The sequence below is a fragment of the Eschrichtius robustus genome, chromosome 12, assembly GCF_028021215.1.
Source record: "Eschrichtius robustus isolate mEscRob2 chromosome 12, mEscRob2.pri, whole genome shotgun sequence".
Lineage (NCBI taxonomy): Eukaryota > Metazoa > Chordata > Mammalia > Artiodactyla > Eschrichtiidae > Eschrichtius > Eschrichtius robustus.
This window is the reverse complement of record NC_090835.1, coordinates 63,418,811-63,442,914: the sequence shown is the minus strand read 5'-3', so window position 1 is coordinate 63,442,914 and position 24,104 is coordinate 63,418,811. Positions and strand designations below refer to the sequence as shown.

At 38.4% G+C, this 24,104-nt stretch overlaps 1 long non-coding RNA gene across 1 annotated transcript in view; it reads left to right on the top strand.

The window, feature by feature from the left end:
* Window positions 1–21,372, top strand: part of LOC137774221 (uncharacterized) — an 86,517-nt gene extending 65,145 nt beyond the window's left edge. Inside the window, exons 4-5 of the long non-coding RNA XR_011075792.1 lie at window positions 20,715–20,756; window positions 21,256–21,372. This is a non-coding gene — a long non-coding RNA (uncharacterized lncRNA). The remainder of the gene's footprint in view (window positions 1–20,714; window positions 20,757–21,255) is intronic.
* The last annotated feature ends 2,732 nt before the right edge of the window (window positions 21,373–24,104 follow it).

Genomic DNA, 24,104 nt, shown 5'->3' with positions numbered 1-24,104 from the left:
ATAATAGCAAAAACCCCAATAGTATTTACCATTATATGATACCAGAGCCAGAAGTTCTTTGTAGGAGGAGGGTGGTGGTCTAGTTGGAAGGAGATGAGGAAGCTGGGAGACTTGTCTTGAGGTTACATCTGCCAAGGGCTTTGCCTAAGATTGGGAAAATGGCAGCTGTTAAAATCACAGAATGGGTGGGGCATGTGGTGGGGGGTCCTGAAGGGGGAGGGGGGTGTCAAGCTGCCTCACTCCCTCTCTTCATTCACCACAAGCTGCTTCTTTTTTTGATTGAAGTATAGTTGATTTACGATGTTGTGTTAATTTCTGCTGTACAGCAAAGTGATTCAGTTATACATATATATACATTTTTAAAAATATTCTTTTCCATTATGGTTTATCTCAGGATATTGAATACAGTTCCCTGAGACAAGCTACTTCTTGATGCTGGCAGATACATACTGCTTTACCTTTTCAGAACTCAAAATAATTTATTCACATAAGTACATCTAGTGCAGACATGATTCCTGTGCAGTCTTTGTCCAAAGGAAGTGTTATTGTTCCTATAACTTCTGTTCCACATCATTGTCTCACAGGATGATGCTAATCTGTGTGAGACCGAGATGCTAAAGGCAGGCCTCCATGGCAGTTAATAAAGCTCTTTTGTGAGGTGCCCTTCACGTCATACATGATGTTGTCTAGTATGAAGTATCAAATGTTTGAGTGACAAAGGGTTAATACTCCTTCATCTACACACACGCTCAAAGTTTGAGTATTACACGTTGGTAATCAGGGAGGATAAATGTGTTCTCCCTGCCCTGGTCATTATAACCATTATGTCAGTGACGGCCTGATTCTAGAGCCTCCTAAACTGGTCTTGAACATTCCCAGTCATCATTCCCCAAAATGAAATATTATCTACTGTGTACATGAGCTCTTGAGAGCTTTCATAGCTGTAATTAAATATACATAAAAGGCAAGTAACACTTTCAGCTCAAGCCGGTGCTGGTTTGTTTTGTCAAGCATTTGCAAAGGTTCTTTTGATCGGTGATTAAAAGTGGATTAACAATTTGGATTTCTTCCTTTTGGGGTATCAGTCAAATTTCTTTAGTGGTCTCTGTGCCTTGCCTTGGGGCACATGCTCCAAGGTGCTAGGTCCAATTTAAAACTCCAGATTGAAGTTTATATATTAAGTGTGCATGTTTGGTTTTGGATTCTTGAGGTTTGCCTGGGGCATCTTCTCTAATTAATCATCCCATGAGTTTAGAAATCTTCCACCCAGTCCTTTTTGATTTGTCAAAGGAAATAGAGAAGGTCTCAGTCTGCAAAAATCCTTATCTGATGTGTCACATCATACAGGTTTTAAGATTTAAATACATTTTCTTTTTAAACACATCAGCTTTACCAAGCTAGAAGCATGGAATGTTTGCAGATATCCACCATTCACCGAAATTGGCAGGCAGAAAGCTTGATACAGTAAAGGAATGGCTATTTAATAGTTCTTTTATTTTCCATTCAGATCACGCACACTTTTACTGAAAGAGGCCGCACAGCATGGAGTCTGATATTACAGCAGTGGCTTCAGGAAGCAATAATTGAATACTCCTCATTAAACTGGTTCATAAAAGAATCCTATTAAAACCAATACAAATAATAAACCTTGAAAATGCTGCTTTAAATTCCAAGAGGGTGGTGAAGATATGCTACAGTGACAGTCTTCTGGTTCGCAGGGTAATTTTGAAAATCTTGTGTGCTGAATTTTTCTAAGCCAAGCAGGCACCTCACGACTGAATAAAAGACCTGGGGAATATTTTAAATGTATTCGATCCAAGGGTGTGCCTTTTACAGTCAGTCGTCCCCAAGAACTGATCCCTCATCCTGTCAGGATACCCAACCGAAAGGCTGATTATCTTTACTCACTTAATTAATTAATAGGTAATTCTTACAGAGAGGCTGGACACCTGAACCCACCGAGTCCTCTTTGTGTGGGCAAATCTAGCTGGTTCCATACGCTCATTTCACTAAATGAGACTTTGGCCAAACTATATTGTTGCAAATATTAGCAAATGGATCCAATGCAAAAATAATAATTAAAAAGTTATTTGTTGTTTCCTTTTAAATCACAGAGGCAGCTACAGAAGGCCCCGAATGCGCAGGACATAGGGCTCCGCTCGACACCCAGATGGTGCTGCGGCTGGTCCTCCCCTTGTGCATCTGGGCGGCCTTCACCCTACCCCCGACCCCCAACTCCTCCTGGCCTTCCGGCTGCACCGCTGCCTTACCCGCTGCCTTACGCTGGCCTTCCTCGACAGACTCCCCTTATTTTCTGTTATCTCTCCATGTTCTCCCAAACTCCTTCCTCATTCAGGTTTCACACCTGTTTATGATCTGGTTTCTGGAGGGGATAAAATTCACATGGACAGGCATTTGTGTCTCAGCCAAGGGAGACTAATGCATTTCTTGATTATGGGTCTCAGAGAACTGGGATGATGTGTCTTAGATGTTTATATGCTCCAGTTCAATGGTTTCTCAGTTTTGCTGACCTGAAAAGCATAAGGGACCCCTTTACTAAGCACTTTTTTAAACTTTTTATACTCCGAGCCATGTAGTGATTGTTGTCACCAACACAATAGTTATTGAATAAGTAACTGGAATGTCTGTAGTATTCCTGATCATTTCAATGAACGCTCTTCTTTCTGTTTTCTCCCCCCCACAAAATATTTCTTGTACCCTCTTGATGACTCCTCAGCCTTTAGATTCCAGACCAGTGGTTCTCAAACTTTACCTGCATCAGAACACCTGGATGGCTTTGATAACTCAGATTGCTGGACTTCCATCCCCAAAGTTTCCAATTTGGTGACCTGGGGTAGGGCCAGGGAATTTGCATTTCCAATACATTTCCAGGTGATCCTGTTGTTGCTGGTCCAGCACCTTGGGAAGCATTGCTCTAGAAATAAGCAAATCTAAAGGGGTTAAGTGATCTAGTGTGAGAGTCAGTTATAATCCCTGCTTTACCCCCTTTCCAGCTAGGTAGACTCTCTGCTGATGAAGCTTCTTAAACTTCAGTTTCTTCACTGTTAAAATGAGTTTAACAAAACATCCCTAGCAGGGTTGTTAAAAGGAAGAAATGAGATCATGTTTATTAAGCATTTGAAAGAAAAGTGATTGTGATAGGTGTTTTATTGTTATTACGTTTTATTTCTTCCCTAGAACTCAATTTTCAGGACTTCTAATTGAATCATAAAGGATCCTTTAAGCACCCAATTTGGTTAAGGAAAGTGTTTGTGTGTTTGGAAAATAAGAAAATAAAATCCCTTTGGGGAGCACCTTGACAAAATAATGAATTCAAAATTCATCTGGATGTGTACAATAATAGCCAGAGAGTTTTGAAAGGAGGCTCCTCTTTTGATTGTTGTTTTACCCCACCAGATATCAAAACATATTATAAAGTCATGCTAATCAAAACAGCATGGTATTGGCTTAGGAAAAGGCAAATAGGTTAGAGGAGTAGAGTAAAAAATTTTATATCACACACAGACACTCACACTCATATATTATATATATATATATGATTTCAAGTCAATGATGGAAGTATGAACAATTAATAATGTTGGAGAAATTAACATTGATTTAAAAAATCTTTAATATTTGCTTCTATTTTTATTTTTATTTTTTTGGCTGTGCTGCACAGCAGGTGGGATCTTAATCCCCTGTCCAGGGATTGAACCTGTGCCCCCTGCAATGGAATTGTGGAGTCTTAACTACTGGACCACCAGGGAAGTCCCAATATTTGCTTCTTATCACACAAGAATAATTTCTGGATGGGTTTCTAAAACCATTGAAATTTCTTTTAATATGTGTGATACAGTGTGATGTTTCTATAATTGTGAGGAATAAAAAGAGATAAAGGAAAAAATGTCACATTTGAATTGACATAAATTTAAAACTTCTATTTGAGAAAGGTGTTTGTTATGAATACAGTTGAAGGACAAATAGCCTGGAAAAAATATTGGAATCATATAGAAAAGAATTAATATCTGGACGATAAAACCATCTTTTCAAAGTAATAAGAAAACAAAACACATATAATGCAATAGAAAAGCAGGCAATAGCCAATTCAGAAGAGAAAGAAGAAATATAAATGCCTGACAAAGACTGATAAGATTTAGTATTGTTAAGGCTATGGAAATCTGGTTACTGCCACCTAATGTTTGTGGAAATGTAAGTTTATGCAATTTTTTTGGTGAGCAAACTAAAAATCACATACCCTTGGAAACGGAAAGTGTACTTCTAGAAATTTATGCAATAGAAATACTTTCATGTAGACACAATAATGAGTTCACAGGAATGTTCACTGAGACTTTTCTGTTAATACTGAAACATTAAAAACAATCTAAATGTGCTTCAGCAGGGAAATGGTTAACCATATTATGGTACATTCACATTATGGGATAATGTATACAAAGCAGGGTTTGAACACCCAGCAAAATGAAAATATATATCATGAAAAACCATTTGCAGGGTAAAATATGACAAACATCCTTTTGAAGGCATTGTTTAACTTGCAAGAAGGTAAGAAATATCCACTGATGGTTATTATTAAAAAACCAAAAGACAACAAGTGTTGGCAAGGATGTGGGGAAATTGGAACTCTTGCATATTGTTGGTGGGAATACAAAATTATGCAGCCAGTATGGAACACAGTATGGAGGTTCCTCAAAAAACTAAAAATAGTACTATCATATGATCCAGCAATTCTACTTTTGGGTGTTTATCTAAAAGAATTGAAATCAAGTTCTTGAAGAGGTATTAGTACTCATATTCATTGTAGCACTATTCATAATATCTGAGATGTGTAAACATCCTACATGTCCTAGACAGATGAATGGATAAAGAAAATGTAGTATATACATAAAATGGAATACTATTCAGCCTTAAAAAAGAAGGAAATTTTGCAGGATGCAACAATATGGATGAACCTTGAGGACATTATGCTAAGTGAAATAAGCAGTCACAGAAGGACAAATACTGCATGATTCTACATATATGAGGTATCCCAAATAGGCAAATTCATAGAATCAAAGAGTGGCATGGTGGTTCCCAGGGGCTGGGGGAGGGCAAACTGGAGTTACTAATCAACAGGCATAAAGTTCTAGTTAAGCAAGATAAATCCTGGAGATCTGCTTGACAACATTGTACCTATAGTCAACAATACTGTACTGTACACTTAAAAATTTGTTAAGAGGGTAGATCTCATGTTAAGTGTTTTTATCATGATAAAATAACATTTTAAGAAAGAATATTATACTGCCACATGAATAGCTAGACCATTGGAAAATAGTAGAAAGTTCGGAAACAGACCCAAGTACGTACAGAAATTGGACGCAAGTAACCGTAGAAAGTAGGTATATAATAAAGCATATTAAATTATTGTGGAAAAGATTGACTTTTAAATAAATGGTGTCAGAACGATTGCATAATCTTTGAAAAGGAGAACATAGAGTCCATATTCAAACCATGCTTGATAATAAACTCCAAATGTGTCATCTGTTTTAGTGAACTTATGATTTTAATAGGTCCTCTTTCCTAGCTCTAAGAAAGGGTCAAGATGCAGTGGCAAGTGGAAGGCACTGAGAGGTTAGTTTCTCAGTATCACTCCCACTAAACAGAACCAGGTCTCTTTGGAGTACTGGGTGATTCCAGATTTGCACTGAGACAGCATGAGATACGTCGGGAACATCTTGTGCCAGAAAGCAAGGAAGAACTGAAAGAGTGATGGGGACATGTCAGAAGAACACAGAACAACTGTTTAACGGGCTGAATTTGAGATAATACAAACATTGAAAAACAAAAAAAGGGATAGTAATAGACTATATCATATTGAATATCAAAAAAATAAAGTCAGGGAAACAATCAGACAAATTCAGCTTCTGGGGACATTTCCTAAGACTATTGTCACTGACCCAGACTTGGGCCCGCTTCCCCCATGCACAGTAAATTCAACCTGTAGAAACAGGGCTGTGGTGAAGAAAAGTGTGGCATTCATTGCAGGACCAAGTAAGGGGAATGGGCAGCTTATGCTCAAAAAGCCCACATTCTCTGATGGCTTTCAGGGAAGGGTTTTTAAAGACAGTGTGAATGAAAGGGTCATAGAGAGTGTAATCAGTTCATGTATAATTCTCTGCAATTCCACTCCTGGGCATATATCTAGAGAAAACTATAATTCAAAAACCCCAGTGTTCATAGCAGCACTACTTACAATAGCCAAGACAGGGAAGCAACCTAAATGTCCATCGACAGATGAGTAGATAAAGAAGATGTGGTATATTTATACAATGGAATATTACTCAGCCATAAAACAATGAAATAATGACATTTGCGGCATAATAGATGGACCTGGAGATTACCATACTAAGTGAAGTAAGTCAGAAAGAGGAAGAAAAATACCATATTATATCACTTATATGTGGAATCTAAAATATGACACAAATGAACCTATCTATGAAACAGAAACAGAATCACGGACATAGAGAACAGACTTGTGGCTGCCAAGGGGGAAATGCAGGGGAGGGATAAATTAGTAGGTGGAGATTAACATGTATACACTACTACATATAAAACAGATAAACAACAAAGACCTACTGTATAGCACAGGGAACTATATTCAATATTTTGTAATAACCCATAATGGAAGTGAATTAAAAAAGAATATATATATATTTATATATATGTATCATTGAATCACTGTGCTATGCACCTGAAACTAATACAGTCTTATAAATCAACTATACTTCAATAAAATTAAAAGAAAACAAACAAACAAAACCCTATTCTCTGATTGGTTGATAGTGAGGTAACAGGTGATGTTTCAGGAGTCTCAATCATCAACCTTCTGGTTCCAACCAGTCTGTGGTCTACATGCTTGTGGTCAGCAGTTAACTTCCTCAACCCAGTGGGGGTTTTAGTATCTGTAAAACAACTCAAGGATATGGCTTAGAATATTATCTATAGTCCTTGAGGAGGAACTAAAGTTCCTTGACTTTGTTTTATGGCTAAACTACTATTATTTTGTCCTGTTTGACTGTTTTTCTTTGTTTCTGCCTTTTTTCACTTCTCTGATTAAATCTGTTCTTTGGAACTCAGGGAAGGCCTAGGGGGCTAAAGCTTTTTTTTTTTTTACAAAAAAGAGGCGAGGTAGTCTGTCCCAGGGGAGGTCCCTCAGGGTCCTGCTCGGTTTTAATATTGACGTGGACTTTTCAAAAATTTTCAGTCATGAAAAACAAACGAAAAAGCAGGACAGTGTCTAAGTTAAAGGGGACTAAAGAGACATGACTGCTAAATGAAATGTATAATCCTTGATTGGGTCTTGGATTTAAAAAAACACAGCTAGAAAGGGCATCTTTATAGACAATCAGAGAAATTTGAATATGAACTATATATTAAACAATACTGTACCAATGTTAAATGTCTAGGGTATGATAATGGTGTGTTTATGTAAGAGAATGTTCTGGTTCTGGAGAAATGTTTGGAACATAATTAGTGGTGAGCTGTCATGAGATGTGAGGTGTCTATAAGAGTGTGAGAGAGATGAGGAGGCAGCTGGATAGAGCACACATAGGAAGGTGGTAACAACTTGTGGGTCTAGACGGAGGATATATGGTGTTCACTGAGCTATTCTTTCAGTTTCTCATAGCTTTGCAATTTTTCAAAATAAAAAGTGGAGGAATAAAATACAACAAAAGTTCCCCATTAGGCCATTAAATCATCATTTAGATATACAGGAATATTTATAGACCATGCAATTATTTCAAATTCTTTATAAGTTAAGGCAAATGTAAGGAATAAGTATCTAAGTACATTAAGGAATAAATGACATTAGTAGAAAATATCTGTCTCTTTACTTGACAGATGAAGACATAGATCCACAAATAAATTAACTCCCCTAAGGTCACACACTAATGTGTATAAGATTCCACTTCTGTGAACTTTATACGGCAACTGAAAATCAAATATGGTCCTTTGAATCCTTGAAATTTTCTTTCCAGGCTGTTGGTTTGAGGAAGCTCATCGTATTACCCTTTATCAGAGAGAACAGAGCTTTCAAGGATTTTCTTTTTCTTCTTTTTATATCTGCTATTTTTCTCTCACATTTCAGCAGGAATGAAAATATCAGTAGGGATGCTTTCTACTTCTTAAACCAATTCTTCATAAACTGGTGAGGTGGTTGGAAGTCCATTAGATCTATTGAATAAGGTGATAATGATGTTGAAATTAACAATAAAGCAAGAGTGTTAAAACGGATTCTAGCCAAGATTTAATATTTTGAAATGTACAGAATCTTTTCTGTACCTTTGAGTTAAGCCAGGATTCATCTTCCAACCCTGGACCATCATGGGTCATTATTAGTCCCACCTGCCTGGACAAGGAAATTGACACAGGGCTTGTTCCTGAAGTGTGCTGTGCTGCTAGGTCCGGATCGTGCTCTGCCCCCTACTGCCTGGGCGACTGTGGGCAAGTTTCTTAGCCTCTGGCTTCAGTTTCCTCAGGTGTAACATGGGAATAATAATGGTATCTAATTCACAGATTTATTGAGAAGACTAAATGAGAATGCTCATGGCACAGGGCCTTGTACATAATAAACATATAGTTATTTTTTATTAAGCTCTAGCTTGTCAACTAGATAATTCTCAAATGACTGCAGAGTTTAAAATAGTTTATATTTTACAGATATCGTTGGAGTTTCTATTTTCATATTTGCATATCATGATGACTTGACTAGAAATTGTTGCCCATAAACACTAGACAATTTTTGACATGAAAAGGAATTTAACAAAAAGATCTCTGTATCTGCTGTCCTTCCAGGATTTTTATTTTGGTCACATGCAATTTTAATATATATTTCCCTCCTATATATAATATCAGGAAATATCACCCATATATATTAATAAGCCAAAGTTAGTTTTTTCCAAACATGTTACATTGAAACTGGTGCCTCAATGACACTTTTATCCTCACTTTTTTTTTTTTCTGAGAAGTAATTTTACATTTGACTGGCTTTTATAATGTATTTAAGAATTTGGAGTTCACACAAGCATTTAGCAATCTAGGGTTCAACAGGAACCCTAGATTCAACAGGAAGCACATGGACCTGCTCAGCTTGGGCTCCTGTCCTGACCACTTCCCAGCCCTTTACTCCTTGTAAAATCACACTGCACGTTGGTGTGTTTGTTCATCCTTCTGTAAGTATTTGTCACGTACCTGCTTTGCTTGGTGCTCAGGGGAAAATGTAAAGAGGAGGCCCTGTTGTCTAGAAAGAGCCATTATAATTAGAAATAGAACTCATACACTTAAGCATGTATCTTAGAATGGACGATAATGTATAAATGGCTAAAATGAGTGGTGTAGGTAAGCAAAGGTTAACAAAGCCAGGAATAGGCAGAAAGACTCCTATTCCTATGATGAATGAGTTGTTTATTAAAAGATGGGCAGGGATTGTGACAGCACAGACAGTGAATTTAATGCAGTTCTGGCAGAATTCTGATAGGACATCTGGGAATTGCCCAAGGAGAGATTCTTAATAACTGACCTGGTTCTTGGTTCTTATACTCTCTGAGGCCAGAGCTGGGCATTTGAGCAGATCAGCTTCTCCCAGCTTTCATATTTCTGCCTTCTTACCTGCGAGCCTTTGGTGGCCTCCTCTGCTTCCCTTGGGCAGCAGAGTCAGGCTGCCCTTGGGAGACGCCTGGGAGGGCCTTTCTTCCACAGATTCTGCCCGGGTGTTGGCCCACACCATCTGCTAGGCTTCCCTTACATTTGGCATTGTGCTCAGTACTTTATATACTTTTCAAAACTGTGAGGGAATTACTATGTGAAACACCTGGTAATTCCAATTAGGGTCTTGACGGCCACTAGGGAGTTGGCTGACAGTTGGGGAATGCACATTTAAGCAGGTCTAGGGAAAGAATAACCTGATGAATCTGGTGATGGCTACGTATTTCTCTTGGCCTTAAGCTACTTAAAATCCAGTGCCTTTTGTATCGAGTTCCCTTGCAGGTGCCAAACAGATGAAAATAAGCTCCAAGACACAATTTTCTAATGAATATGAAGTCTTGCCATAAGCAACCTATCTCAATGGAAATACCGGCCTTGTGGAGAGAGAAACTAAGGAGAGCTCATATCATGTTGTGAAAATCAGGATGATTTTTCCTCTGGTAGTTTGTTTCCTGAACTGAGAAAATATTTGTGTATAAGGGGAATTACAGAAGCTAAAATTTATTTTCTCTGAACATGTGTTAATATAATGTTACGAAAATGCAAAGGCCTGGCTGTCTGAAAACATTAGTAAAGTAGTCCTAAAAACCTTCATCTCAAAATCGGTCAATACTTATTAATATATCTTTATAAAAGAAGAAGAGAAACAAATATCCGTGGAGTGGCCTAACTGGTGCAAGTGTGTGCATGTGTGTTCTCTTGGGATACTCTTTCCTCTTAGGAAGAAATATTGTACTTATTCCTCAGAGGTTTATTCTAAGGGCATGATGAAAGCAAACGGGAATAGTTATGTGTGGTTGAAATTATTTTGTTAGATATTTGCATCTCTGCCTATGGTTGCATAAGAAAACAAAATGGGCCTTTTAAAAGAAAGGAATAACTCCGAATCAATGAATTTAGATGACTTAATTTTATTAAAAAGTCAGAAATATAGGATAAATGGGAAGCACAACATGGATAATTTAATTTTTGTTGTCTCCGATGAGAGAATATTTCATTACCCACTCTTGTTGTCTTAGAAGGGGATTAACTGCTGCGTGGAGCTTTTGGAAAGCAGCTGTGAACCTGGAGATCCCACTTACTTGCCAATATTTTATGACCAGACAGATGTGTAGGCAAATCACACCTGTTCTAATTCCAGAAGCCCCACTTCAGTCAATCACTCTAAAATAACTTATGTCTCTAAGACATAAAATGTACTAAAGAATCTTGAGGGCTGGACAGTGAAAGTGTCAACAGCTCCCTGACCAAGGGCATGGCTGGAACGTATGGTCACATTTTCTGTGCTTTCATGGGACCACAGGGAGCACTCAATGACAGATCAATGAAAATTTCTCAGGGATGGGAAAGTGAGAAGCCTGGTGAGTGTGTTTGGGGGACAGTAAGGCTCATCTTGCTCTACAGATGCTTCTCTTTTGCTCCTCTGTTCAGAAAAATCTCAGAATGGAAATGGCCTTTTGTGAAATAGTAAGAGCAGGTAAATCTCATTTGGAAAGTCAAACTCGTCCTTTGGAAAGGTGAAAGGTAAAGTAATTGACATTTACTGTTTTGATTACTCTTAGAATATTTTGGTGTCAAATCTGGCACAAACCGGGTTTCATAACCCAGAAAAGCAGATGCCACATTTCCTATAATGATATACTTATAAGGTAAGAAAACCCAGTTTTATTAACCTGCATCCCCCAGAGACCACGGTTTAAGTTAAATCAAGAGTGTTGAAGATTTCTGAAGAATTTTTAATCACAGAAAAACAAGTTGATTTTGAATTGATGATGGGCTTGTGCAGCTGGGTTCTGACATGGGCCCTGTATTCTCTGTGCATGGTCTTATGTTATCTTTGCTTGCTGAATGCAGGCCGTTGGGTACATGGTCAGAATTTATGGGGCTATGTTTGGACCCGGCACAATTAGTTTTCATTGCATTCTTTGCAAACACTTAAGTGTTGGTGAAAGCAACTGTGTCTGTTTTTAATTCACAGAAGCCACGTTCATGGCAGAGCCTTCTGTAACCTGGCCAACTATCTCACCAGTAGCCACAGTTCTTTGTCATTAAGAGTCTCACATCTTTTTCTCTCATCCTTTGCTTTATCGCCACTATATATTCTTTGATATAGGCAGAGAGCATACTCAGATCTTACAATGATATTCTAATTTTATCCAACAGGCTTATTCTGATCTCTTATTGGTAAGTATCCCACATCACTTTTGAGGATCTCAAAGTTTGTACCCAAGATGAAATCTCCATCAATAATATTCTACTACAATGTTCCTTTTTTTTTTTTTTTTAATAAGGTATACAATTCCAATCGCCTTGGAAACAAGTTTGTGCAGAGTGCAGTCTCAAAAAAGCTACAACTTCAGTTTTACAGCTTGGGGATTATTGTGATTCACCACGTGTACCTACATCCATGCAGGAAACTAAAAGTCCAGGTACAGCCCAACTTCCAAATCCTGGAACTGTTTGTGGGAGTCCTTGGAAGCAGTGCTGCTTTTGCGATCCAACTAGACCTCTTTTTCGTGCTGTTGTTTCCGGGAGGGATGTGCAAGACCCGGGTCTCCCGTCTTTGGTCCCTGGTGTTCAGAGCGGCTGGCTGTGCAGTACAGCCCAGGGAGAGAACGTGAGGGTGAAAATGTTCAATAGGATGTTGATTTCATCATTGAAACAGAATCGCAGAGGAATGCTTTTAGAAGAGCCTTTTTAATCTTTAGCTGTTTGCTTCTAGGCAACCTCCTCCCTTGTTACTGTCAATTTTCTGTTTCCTTCCCTCTCCTCTCTTCACATAGAAATTCTGTATTGCTATATATTTACATAGAAATATAATCAAATAAAACCATTACAGCACATTCACCTAAAGCTATTAAGAATTAATGTTTATCATAGGTCCTGGCTGAGAGCCAGACATGCCATTCAGGATTCATTGACTTCTCTGGCCTCTGAAAGGATTTGGGATTAAATCTGTGAACACACCACTCTCGTGGCCCTGCTCTATGGTATCAGGCCATGGAAAATAGCATCATGTAACTATACTTTGAGCTCTGAAAAATGGATGGAAAGGATGCTACTTTAACACATCTCAGACTGATCTTGGTGGGGCTGGAGGTAACTGGAGGAAGGCGAGAATGTTCTAAGAAGATGAGCAGGAATTGCCACGTGGGAGGGGCTGTGGTGTAGGTCTCACTGTCTTTATTTGATGATGCAGTGGGGATGCTTTGTTTCTGAAACACCAGGAAAGATGAACATACACATAACAAGAACATAAAAGTAGAGTAGGAAAATTCTGAGTTTGCCTGCAAACACTTGCTTCCCAAGTCCAAACTTAAAAGTACCCTTGAGCACAACCAAGGAACTGCTCAGGGAATGGTGTTATCCCAACTGTGGTGATGCACTTTGGGGAAGGGATCCGATCCGCCCCCTACCACCACAACCTTGTCTGTACAAGTTACAATTTTTTTTTACCCAGACTTGAAAATAAGTCAGTAAAAATGAATAGAATCCCAGGAATTCTGTTTACCATGACTGCTCAGTGAAGTCTTTTTAAGGTGGAGCTATTGGCAGTGGGGGTGCTGGGGGTGTGTCGTTCCCTCTCCTGAGTGCTGATGGTACCAGAGGGGGACAAAGTTCTGCTCCGGGGATGTGCGGGCCGCGTCAATGGGTGAGTCAGCACGGGCCAGCTTCACCAGTTACATAGTGGAAACTTGTCCTATAACTAGAGCTGCCTTCTGTCCTGTGACTTATCTGTCTGCAGCAAATCTATGACTCCTCCACAAATTCGTATTGCTCCAAGAAATCAAGAAAAAGACAAGGAAATCGAATACATTGAGTTTATTCAATGTTGGTTTTCAGGAGGGCCCTGAGTTCAGTGTTTGTGTGTTTCTTCTGATTTGTTGTGCTAGTTTTTTGGGTGGAATTTGTTTTCAGGTATAGGCCTTGGCTTTACGACCATTTTTCATTAAAACATGGAAGTGGAAAATATGACATTTTTTTTTCATGTGAGAGAGTCATAATATGATTTCTTAAAAACTTGACAAGAGACTGGATCTGTGAGATTCCATCCTGTTTAGTGACATAGATAATGATGTGTTGTGTGAATTGCTCTTTCCAAAAGTTCATTTTTTTTCTTGCTGTGGGCCTATCTTTATCAGAAAGTCCAGAAACATTCTTAGTGTAACACACATGATATGTATTTGTATGTAAATTTCTCCAGGTATTTTAGGTTGCAGACTATTATCATTTGGGATTTTGAGAGCTCCCAGAAATATTTTAAGCAGGATAGACATTTTTATGGTCAAATGGAGACATTTATTTAGCATAAACCATGTCCTATGGTGTTTTGTATATGACAGTGCACGCATGTGATACAGAACCTGAAAAGTACAAAGAGAGAGTCAGGGAAAAATAAGTCAGTACCCCCAGCCACCCAGTATTCCCCCAAAGCCACCCCATCATTTTCTTCTTTGTGTTTTTACACATATTGAATCATATACACATTATATTATATACTATAGCTAGCTGTCTATCCATCTACATATCTATAATTTATATAATCAGGCCCCTATTGATGATATCTAGGTTGCTTTTAATTTTTTATGGACAATGCTGTGAGGATGTGTATTTAGAACACACTTCCTGTAGGTACCTGCATGGCTCCTTCCTCATCTCACTCAGAGCTCTGTTTAAATGTCGCCTCCTTACCTGCCTTCTGGAGACAGCCTTCTTCCCTCATTACTTCCTACCCCTCTTACCCTACTTGAATTTTCTTCATGCCACCACTTGACATTATGCATTGATTTATTGACAGTCTATCTCCCAACCAATATAAGCCTCATGAGACTCCACTGTTTGCTGTTCCTTCCCCAGTGCCTAGAATGGTAGCTGGTATGCAGTTGGTGCTCACTAAGTATACTTATGAAATGAATAGGTAATTTTTCACATGTGTGAGTACTTTTGTAGGAAAAATTACTAGAAGTGGAATTGCTGTGTTAAAGGGTGTGGGCACTGGTGATTTTGCCAACTTGCTTTCCCTTAGAAATTGTAGAAATATATCCTTCCATCAGCAATGTTCTAACAACAGTAAACTTAAAAACTTTTTTTCCCGAGATTATCGTACTAAGTAAAGTAAGCCAGAAAGAGAAAGACAAATACCATATGAGATCACTTATACGTGGAATCTAAAGTATGACACAAATGAACCTATCTATGAAACAGACTCATGGACATAGAGAACAGACTGGTGGTTGCCAAGGGGGAGTGAGTTGGGGGAGGGATGGACTGGGAGCTTGGGGTTAGTAGATGCAAACTATTATATATAGAATGGATAAACAACAAGGTCCTACTGTATAGCACAGGGAAATATATTCAATATCCTATGATAAACCATAATGGAAAAGAATGTTAAGAAAAGAATGTATATATATATATATATATATATATATATATATATATATATATATATATATAGATAACTGAATCACTTTGCTGTACAGCAGAAATGAACACAACATTGTAAATCAACTATACTTCAATAAAAAAATAAAATAAATTTTATTTTGCTTTCACCAGTGGGAAAAATTTTTTTTACAAGTTGATATAACCTATAGTATCTCATTTTAGTTATAATTTGTGTTTATGATGAATAATGCTGTCCAAAGTCTTTAACTGTTATGATGACTGAACACGTATGAAATGATTTCACCTGTGCTATCTTGAAGACCCAAAGGTCTTCCGGACACTCACGCCCTCAGACCAGACATTGCTTGTTATCTGCCTCCTGGACTCTAGGTATGTGGTGGTTCCTGGCTGCCTCGGTTTTGTCTTCATTCACTCATTCTGAAATCCATAACTTATGTGTATTGAACACTGGTTGATAAGATCAGAGATTAAATTTACTTCCTTAATTGCAGTTCCCAAGTTTTCTTCTTCTCATGAAGATGTCCATTTCCCAAATGTTTCCTGCTCCAGCCTTTAACTGCTAGGGAGCAGAGAAGTTTCCAGCGTCCAGAGAAAGGCTATTGTCTCCTGACCATCCTGAGTATCCTTGTCCTACAAAGTGGCCCACACACCAGCCTAATAACCACGTTCATAAGTAAATTTTGGTAGTTACTTTTGACTTCCAGATTTCTTTTGCAATAAAATGTATCTAATTTCCCTTTGACCTTGTGCCATTTAATGTTCTCCTACTTTCAGGCCATATTTGTGGCCTCCGTTTATACCACCAGGAATACCAATGTCAGGAAAGACATTTTGCCATAACAGTTGAGAATACCAAGAATTTGATGTACAATTGGGCTTGAATAAAAGAGTGGTATCATTCCATTGTGCTGTTTCTTAGTTAATCGTAGCCCAGGGATTCTTTAAACTTCCCCTTTAAAAGTGTTTACATATGCTTGACCCATGTATTTGGACCATCATGGTTTTACTGGAGGGTGAAATAGGAGTTTCCTGTTGAAACTCATTCTTTGGCTTATTGGATGAAATCTCAGTGTATAAATTATAGGATCCTCATAGCAAAAATAAAATAATGTCACTAAGACGATCTTCAACCTTGGATCCTCTTGCTACTATAACTCTAAACCAACATTTGTATAGCCTCTCCCTCCCACCCCACCAACCTCCCCCAACTTCCCTAGAAAATAATAAAAGGCATGGATTATTTACCTGTTGTGACCTATACCAAAACGTTGAAAAATTGTGCCATTCCAAGAACACTGAGACAAAGACATAAAAAAAATTTTTAGGTCTCCTGAAAATTTGTGTTGTCTTGTTTCTAACAAGAAATCAAATACCTTATAAATGTGATTTTTCTGTTTTTGAGTGTTAGCCTAGGATTGTCTGAATATTAATGTGGTTTGTGCTTATAAATTTGTTGTATGATATTTGCTAGAGAAGCCCCTCATTCCTTTCTTTTTCTTTGGGTGGTGGGTTATGAAGAATCATTGTTTAACACCTATCAAAGGCGTGATAAAATCAAATATTTAAAACAGTTTGGTTATATACTGATTGAAATACAATAGAAAAATCAGAGGAATATTTTTTCTAAATTTTTTTCTGAAATTCTCAAATCAGTAAATGCTCTATTTGAAGAATTCAATGAACTATAAAACACGTCATGTGTATACAACCAACTAGTCAGGAAAAAATAAGGTGACGAAAGATTTTTATGCTATAATGGCACAGGAAAACTTTGTACTAATATTCGTGTGGGACATAACCTTGATAAGTAAAATCTTTAAAAACACTGCCCTTACAAGAAGCAGCCATAATTTTAGGGCCTGATGATTTTGAAAATCTCCAGTGGCTACGAGACGATAACCTTGGCACTACAAGATAACATCCCTGAAATGTTATGGGTGACTACAGTATATAAATGTAACTTAGAAACATCTTCATGCTGAGATTTAATACTTGGGGGTCAGTGTGTTGGTAAAGCTTGAAAAAAACCAAACATATCAACTAAACAACCTTCATTATTGTGTTCACCAGGGAGTCTCAATATGAAATCTTTTCACATCAAGAATCATTTCAACACTGAGTCAAAAAGCCTAAAGCATACAGGAGGTTGAGCAAGCAACGACAAGATTCTTAAAAGAAACATGAACTCCTGAACTCTTGTGTATAAACTTTTACATATAATGTACTTAAACATATATCACTTAAAGATGACTTTTACAAGCATACCAAGATATATATTCTTTAACCATTAACTCATTTTCTAAAAAGGCAGTTAGCCAAAAATATAAAAATATTATTTTACAATCATTACCACATAAGATACACATAAAATTAAAGAATTAAAAGAAGTTAAATAAAATATTCATTTTCTAGATGGAGAACAGAAGATTTTTACGGTAGCAAAATTATTTTGTTTGATACTATAATGATGGATACCTGTCATTACACATTTGTCCAAATCCATAGAATGTACACCACCAAGAGTGAACTGTAATGTCAACTCTGGAGTCTGGTTGATTATGACGTGTCAATGTGGGTTCATTGATTGTAACAACTGTACCATCTGGTGGGGGATGAAGGTAATCAGGGAGGCTGTGCATGTGTGGGGCAGGGGGTACATGCACCTCTGCTCAATATTGCTGTGACCCTAGAACTGCTCTAAAAAAGCAATCTATTTTTAAAACCTCATTTTCTTTTATTTATTTTTGTTTTTATATTTAAAAATTGACAGCTTTTTGGAGGTATGATGGACATATGATAAACAGCATGTATTTGTAGTATATATTTTGGTACGTCTTAGCATAACTTTTGCACCAGTGGAAGCATCAACACAATCTGCATAGTGAGCATATCTATGACCCACAAAGGTCTCCTTACTCCCCTGGAAATCCCCCCTCCCCTCCCACCCAGTACCAGTCCCCAGACAGCCACCATTCTTTCTGTCACTATAGAGATAAGTTGGCATTTTCTGAAGTTTATATAAGTGAAATTACATAGTATGGGATCTTTTTGTCTTTTTTCACTCAGAACAATTATTTTGGAAATCATCCATGTCATTGCATTTATGAACGTTTCATTTCTTTTTTATTGCTGAGTAGTGTTCCATAGTATGGATGTACTGTAGTTTGTTTACCCATTCACCTGTTGATGAAAATTTGGGTTGTTTCCAGTTTTTGGCAATTACAAATAAAGGTGTTATGAACATTTGTGTACAAGTCTTTGTGTGCACATATGCTTTCTTTTCTCTTGGGGAAATAGCTGGGAGTAAAATGGCTGAGCTCTATGATGTGTGTATATTTAACTTTCTAATAAAGTGCCAAACTCTTTCTCAAGTGGCTGTCCCATTGTACGTTACCACTAGTAGTGTGGTAATAGTGAGTTCCAGCTCCTCCACATGCCAACACTTGTTATGGTCAGTCTTTAATTTTAGATGTTCTAATAGGTGGGTGGTGCCATCCAATTGCAGTTTTAATTTGCATTTCCCTATGACTAATGGCATGGAGCATCTTTGCATGTACTTATTTGCAATCCATATATCTTCTTGGGTGAAGTGTCTATTAAAATATTTTGTTTTTTGAAATTGGATTGTACCCCAAGTCCCCTAATTGTCCTTTTTTTCATACAACTATGAGACTGAACTTAAACCAATAGTTTGCATGATTATTACCCTACTACAATGTCCATGGACATATTACATGGAAAAAATACATGTTTGGGGTATCTGGAGGTTGTAGATACCTCTGTGAGGTGGTATTTATACTTGTGACCTGGATAACAATTTTGTGTTTTGACACTGCTGAACTGTACTGTTTCTTATCCATCTTTGAGTTTCTGTTACTCAGCCTGGCACTATACATGCAGTACATATCAGTAAATAATTGTGGAATAAATGAACAAATGGATACTCTGAATTTCAGAAGAACTGGAGCTAGAGGATACTAACTTTAAACTTAAATCAGCACTGTATTTCTTCATTTAAATTTTTCTTAATATTTCTTTAAGTAGAGGCAATTATTTGTGGAGAAATGCAGGAGTCAGAGTCTCCTAATCTCATATACTGTTTTATACACTTTGCTTTTTTCATATCTACTTACTGCTCCTTCTCTTCCCAGCCACAGACAGATCACAAATCCATCAATTCCCTGGTTAAAAAATTTTAATGTCTTTCCATCAAACTGAAAATAAGTTCCAAACTCTACTTCATGTCTATCAGGCCCCATAGCACATCCTGCTGCCACCCCCACTGCCTGCCTCTCCTGCCCTGTCCCTGCCTCACTGCCCACATTGGCCTTGGTATTCAGACACGTGTCCCACTTGCTTTCCCCTGCGCTTGGAATGACTTGCCCAATTTTACCCTACAGTGGTTTGAATAATGTCTCTAACAGATCAAACGTGTAAAGCCCCTAGTGGGATCCCCTGAAAGATGACCCACATTTGGATGTACCCATCACAGGTTAGTTAAAGAGCCAGCCACAGTGACTTCAAGTTACAAAGCTTCTGAAAATAAAGGTGGTTACTTTCCTTGCCCTGTAGGAATGGTTTGCTGTCAAGGGGAAGCCGTTCCATGGCTCACGACCGTCTTGGGAGGCAGGCAGTACTGTCTGAACCTGAATTACCCAGCATCTGGGCTGGTGACACAAACAGCTGTCATTCTTTCTGTCTCCCTCTGTGTGTTGTCACTTCCACAGTCAGCTTTTATCAGCTCAAATGAGTGTCCTCAGGAATGTAACACCTAACCTTCCCTCCAAGGTCAAGAGCAGTTCAGTTGACAGGGACCGAGCTATTACAGCTACATTATACAATTTGTTTTTTATTTGGATCCATTTTATACCATTAATATGGACATTGCTGTTTTGTTAGAAAAAGGAGGCTCTATTCAGGGAGAAGAACATGAAAAATGACCTGGGGAGAAACAGGCTCTTTCTAACAAAGAGATATATCAGTGTAAGAACTTACTAAAAACATACCATTTATAATGCACAAATTGTAGTTGTCGCAATGGTCATCATTGTTATTCTGAGCCACTTCTCCAGACTTTCAAAGGAGACCAGTGTCCTCTGCAGACTTTCAAAAGAGACCAGTGTCTCTTTTGTCAATGATGGATTTTTCTTTTCGTGTCACAGTATTATAGGATTTGTTTCTCTGCCTAGTTCAAAGGGCTGCACTTCTGTTCATCCCTGTTTTCACCAATTTTCCTTCCATCTTGTCTCTTCTAAGCTGGTTACAGGAGTTAAGAATTTTTTTTTCTCCCTTTCTGAAAATAAACCAAAAAGAAATTACCTATCTGCTTCAGGGAATTTAAAACTTCCATAAAAATATGTTCCCTTTAGAATTTCTGTAACAATAAATTTTGTTTCATGTAAGAATGTTTTGACATCTTGTGTTTTATCGGCTTAGACTACTGTGCATTTGATTCATACCCAGGAAGAGGATGCATCCTACCTCAGGTGGACTTTCTTTACATCTACATGAAGAGTTTTTGCAAATATTTGGTTTCTCTTTTTCAGGGTGGAAATGGCCACTGAGGCATCATTGGAACCAATGCACTGGTAATTGTGAACAATGGCAATAGATGGACAGCATGGTGACTAGACACCAGAAGTGGTATTGTTTGATTTGAAGGAAACATCTGTGTGTGTCAGTGTGACAAGTCTAAAAAGCAGTAGTAAATGGAAGGGAGACAATATGTGGTATAAAAAGAACTACGGATAATGTGTCATCTTTTATTATATAACCACAAACTGAGGATGTAATCCCGCTAGTGGCAGTACTTTCCAGCGAAGACATGATTCACAGAGCTCAAGTCATGCAAGGCATTGGATGCTATTTATCTTGTGGGTCTGGGGCTGTGATGGGCTGAATGTTCATGTTCAAAATTCATATGTGAAAGCCCTGGCCTCAGTGTGATGGTAGTTGGAGAGGGTGCCTTTGGGAAGTAATTAAGGGGGTTAGAAGAAGTCAATAGGGTGGAGCCTTCATGGTGGTATTGGTGCCCTGGTAACAGGAGACACCAGAGCTCACTCTCTCTCTCCCTCCCCTTCCCCCCAGCACACAAAGAAGTCATGTGAGCACATAGTGAGATGGCAGCCACTTATGAGCTAACTTCAAAGAGGCCTCAGGATGACACCTACCCTGCCAACACCCTAATCTTGGACTTCCAGCCTCCAGAACTGTCAGAAATAAATTTCTGTTGTTTAAGCCACCCAGGCTATGGTATTTTGTATGTCAGCCCGAAGAGAGAGGCTATGAGAGAACGTGTGTGTGTTGTGTGTGTGTGTGTGTGTGTGTGTGTGTGTCTCAGTTTGGCATGGTGAGGGGCGACCCAAGTGTAGTAGTTTTTACGTTAAGACAGTTGCAATCCCTCTCAGGTCACAGCTCGTTGCAGGTTGAGGTGGACCTACCTTGATCTCCCACCACTGGATAAGTTACAACTCGCAAAGGATTTGTGAATTGTGAATTCTGCTCTCCCCTTCATCAGTGCCTATTATTTATCTTATCTTGGATCGCCTTCTTGTTATTGCGACTGGCTTTTAATTTTTGTTTTCAAAACAGTGGGGGCTCAGAAGATGGAGAACAACTCACCATTTTCACATATGGGCAACTCTGACAAAGTTTTGGATTAACTGAAGTCAAGTTCAGTAGGAATGAAGGAAAGTTTTACCTCCCCTGGGAAATTCAGAAATTAGACAGCAGCTGATTACTGTTGGAGAGGGTGGGAGTTGGGAGGAGAAGAGCAAATTGGTCCCAGGAGCTGATGTTGCTGAGTGTGGGGGACCCAGGTGCCCCCAGGCATGATTTGTCTCCAGATCCTCTGGGTTTGCCTAGTTCCAAGACTCATGCTTCCCCTCTGCCTCCTTGTGAGCCATTGTTTCAATGTTGAGCCCCACTGGGGAAGAGAGTACCTAATGAAACCAGAGGTACTCTACCTCCAGATATTTCAGAGGAGACGGCTGTTTTGTTTTAGTGGTAACTTTGAGTTATTTCTCTTTTCCCCACCCCTGTTACACATAAAGACGAGTTAACAGTATTCAACAGCAGATGTTTATTGAATCACCTCCACATATTAGGCATTGTGGTCGGTCTCCAAGTACAAAGACAAGTAAGACCTGGTCTCTGAACTTGAAATGCTTCCATTTCAATGTAATAGAGGGGAGCGGGTGAAGTAAGGCAATAAGTAAAGAAACAATAATAATAATGTGTTATGTTTTCCAGTTGTGGAAGGAGAGCTTCATTCAGGCAGGGTCAGAGGGTGGATTGAATAGGGTTTCACAGAAAAAGTAAGAGTTAAACTTGGAGCTTGAATGATAAAAGTCTGACAAATGGGATTGGGTAATAAGAGCCTTCCAAGGCAGGCAGGTGTGAAGAGACTTGCAGTATTCAGACAGCTGAGAATCTGGCTACAAGGTCAGCTAAGTGGATTTATGGCAAGGAGGGAGCAGGAGATGACCTTGGAAAGTTGGGTTGTATCTAGATCGAAAAAGGCCTTGTAAGACAGGGCTATGGGGTTCTCCTACCCCAATCTTGCCAAAGGGGAACCACCAAGAGTTTTAAGCAGGAAAGTATTATGAGAGTTTGGTGGAGTGACAGGGCTTATGGAGATCAGACTGGAGCCTGCGGTAATGTTTGGAGAGAGGAGGATGCCACGATTAAGGCAATGGGGATGAAAGAAGGAGCCAGAGAGGATTGACAGGGCTTGGTGGATCTGAAAAGGAAGGACAGTTGGTTGAGCTTGCCTACCTGTAAAATTGTAGAACTGGTGATTTTGGAACTGGTTTAAAAAAATTAGGAAATCCATGTCTTCAGTGGGGTATGGTGAGAACAGACTCTGATATGATCATTTCTACGTGAAAACACTTAGATTTATATCATGTAAATGCTAAGTTCTTAGTGCATTGGTGGAGACGGATGCTTAATTTCCTTCTGTATCTAAATATTTTTAGTCAGTTTACCCTACCTCCAAGAACTATATGGTGGAGTAACTGGTGTCATACTGAAACTCATGAAGCAAGTGAATTCCAAAGTTAAATCTCATTTAACCTCGGCTTTTTAATGCAATTGTTCATTTAAATATACTTTGAATTAACCAAAGGTATCCTTTCAATAAGTAGTAAACAAAGACCATACTTTAGAGAGTTCCCTCCCCATTTCTTTCCTATCACAATTGTAATTCGACCTTCACATTTTTTAAAGAAAGAAATATAAGTTGCTAAAAATACTTCCCAAGGAATACTGGGAATGAACATGCTTTCCAAGTTCCAATTAAAACAAAACAAACAAAACAAAATGAAACAAAACATCTTCCTTTTAATTCTGAGAGCCCATTACTCATGAGTTTCTGAGGTTTTCATGAATTTCTGAGCCTGCAGATTCTCTTTGAGACACAAAAGTAAAAGCTTTATGACATTTTCCCCCTCAGTCTTAATTAAAACCCCATAAAGTTTTATTTTGCTAGCATTTTAAGGCTCAGACTCCCTTCTAGAATAGCATTTAATTCCTTGCCAAGTGTTTTCTCTCATAGGGCTGTGTAGAAGCAAAGCATGAAAGACAAAATAGTTTAGCATTTTCCTGGCAATATTATAAAAAGTCATGCATTTTATTCGTTAGTAAAATTCTCACCCAGGCACCAATTTTTCCTGTTTCATTCATTTATTGAGCATTTACTATGGACCAAGACAGTGCTCGGTGTTATCTCCCTGCTCTTCTGCTAATAGCGTCCCCTTCCTGCATCTTCCTCTCTTCTAATCTCTTTTTCATTTTGCCAGGCAGGCTACTAGAGCTGGGAGTAAAAATGATGAGTAAAGGATGATTTTTGTTTTTGAGGAGTTCAAGGAAAATGCACTGACATACATGTATATGCAGTTTATTCATACTTGTGATTTCTTTGTAGTTATGTGAAG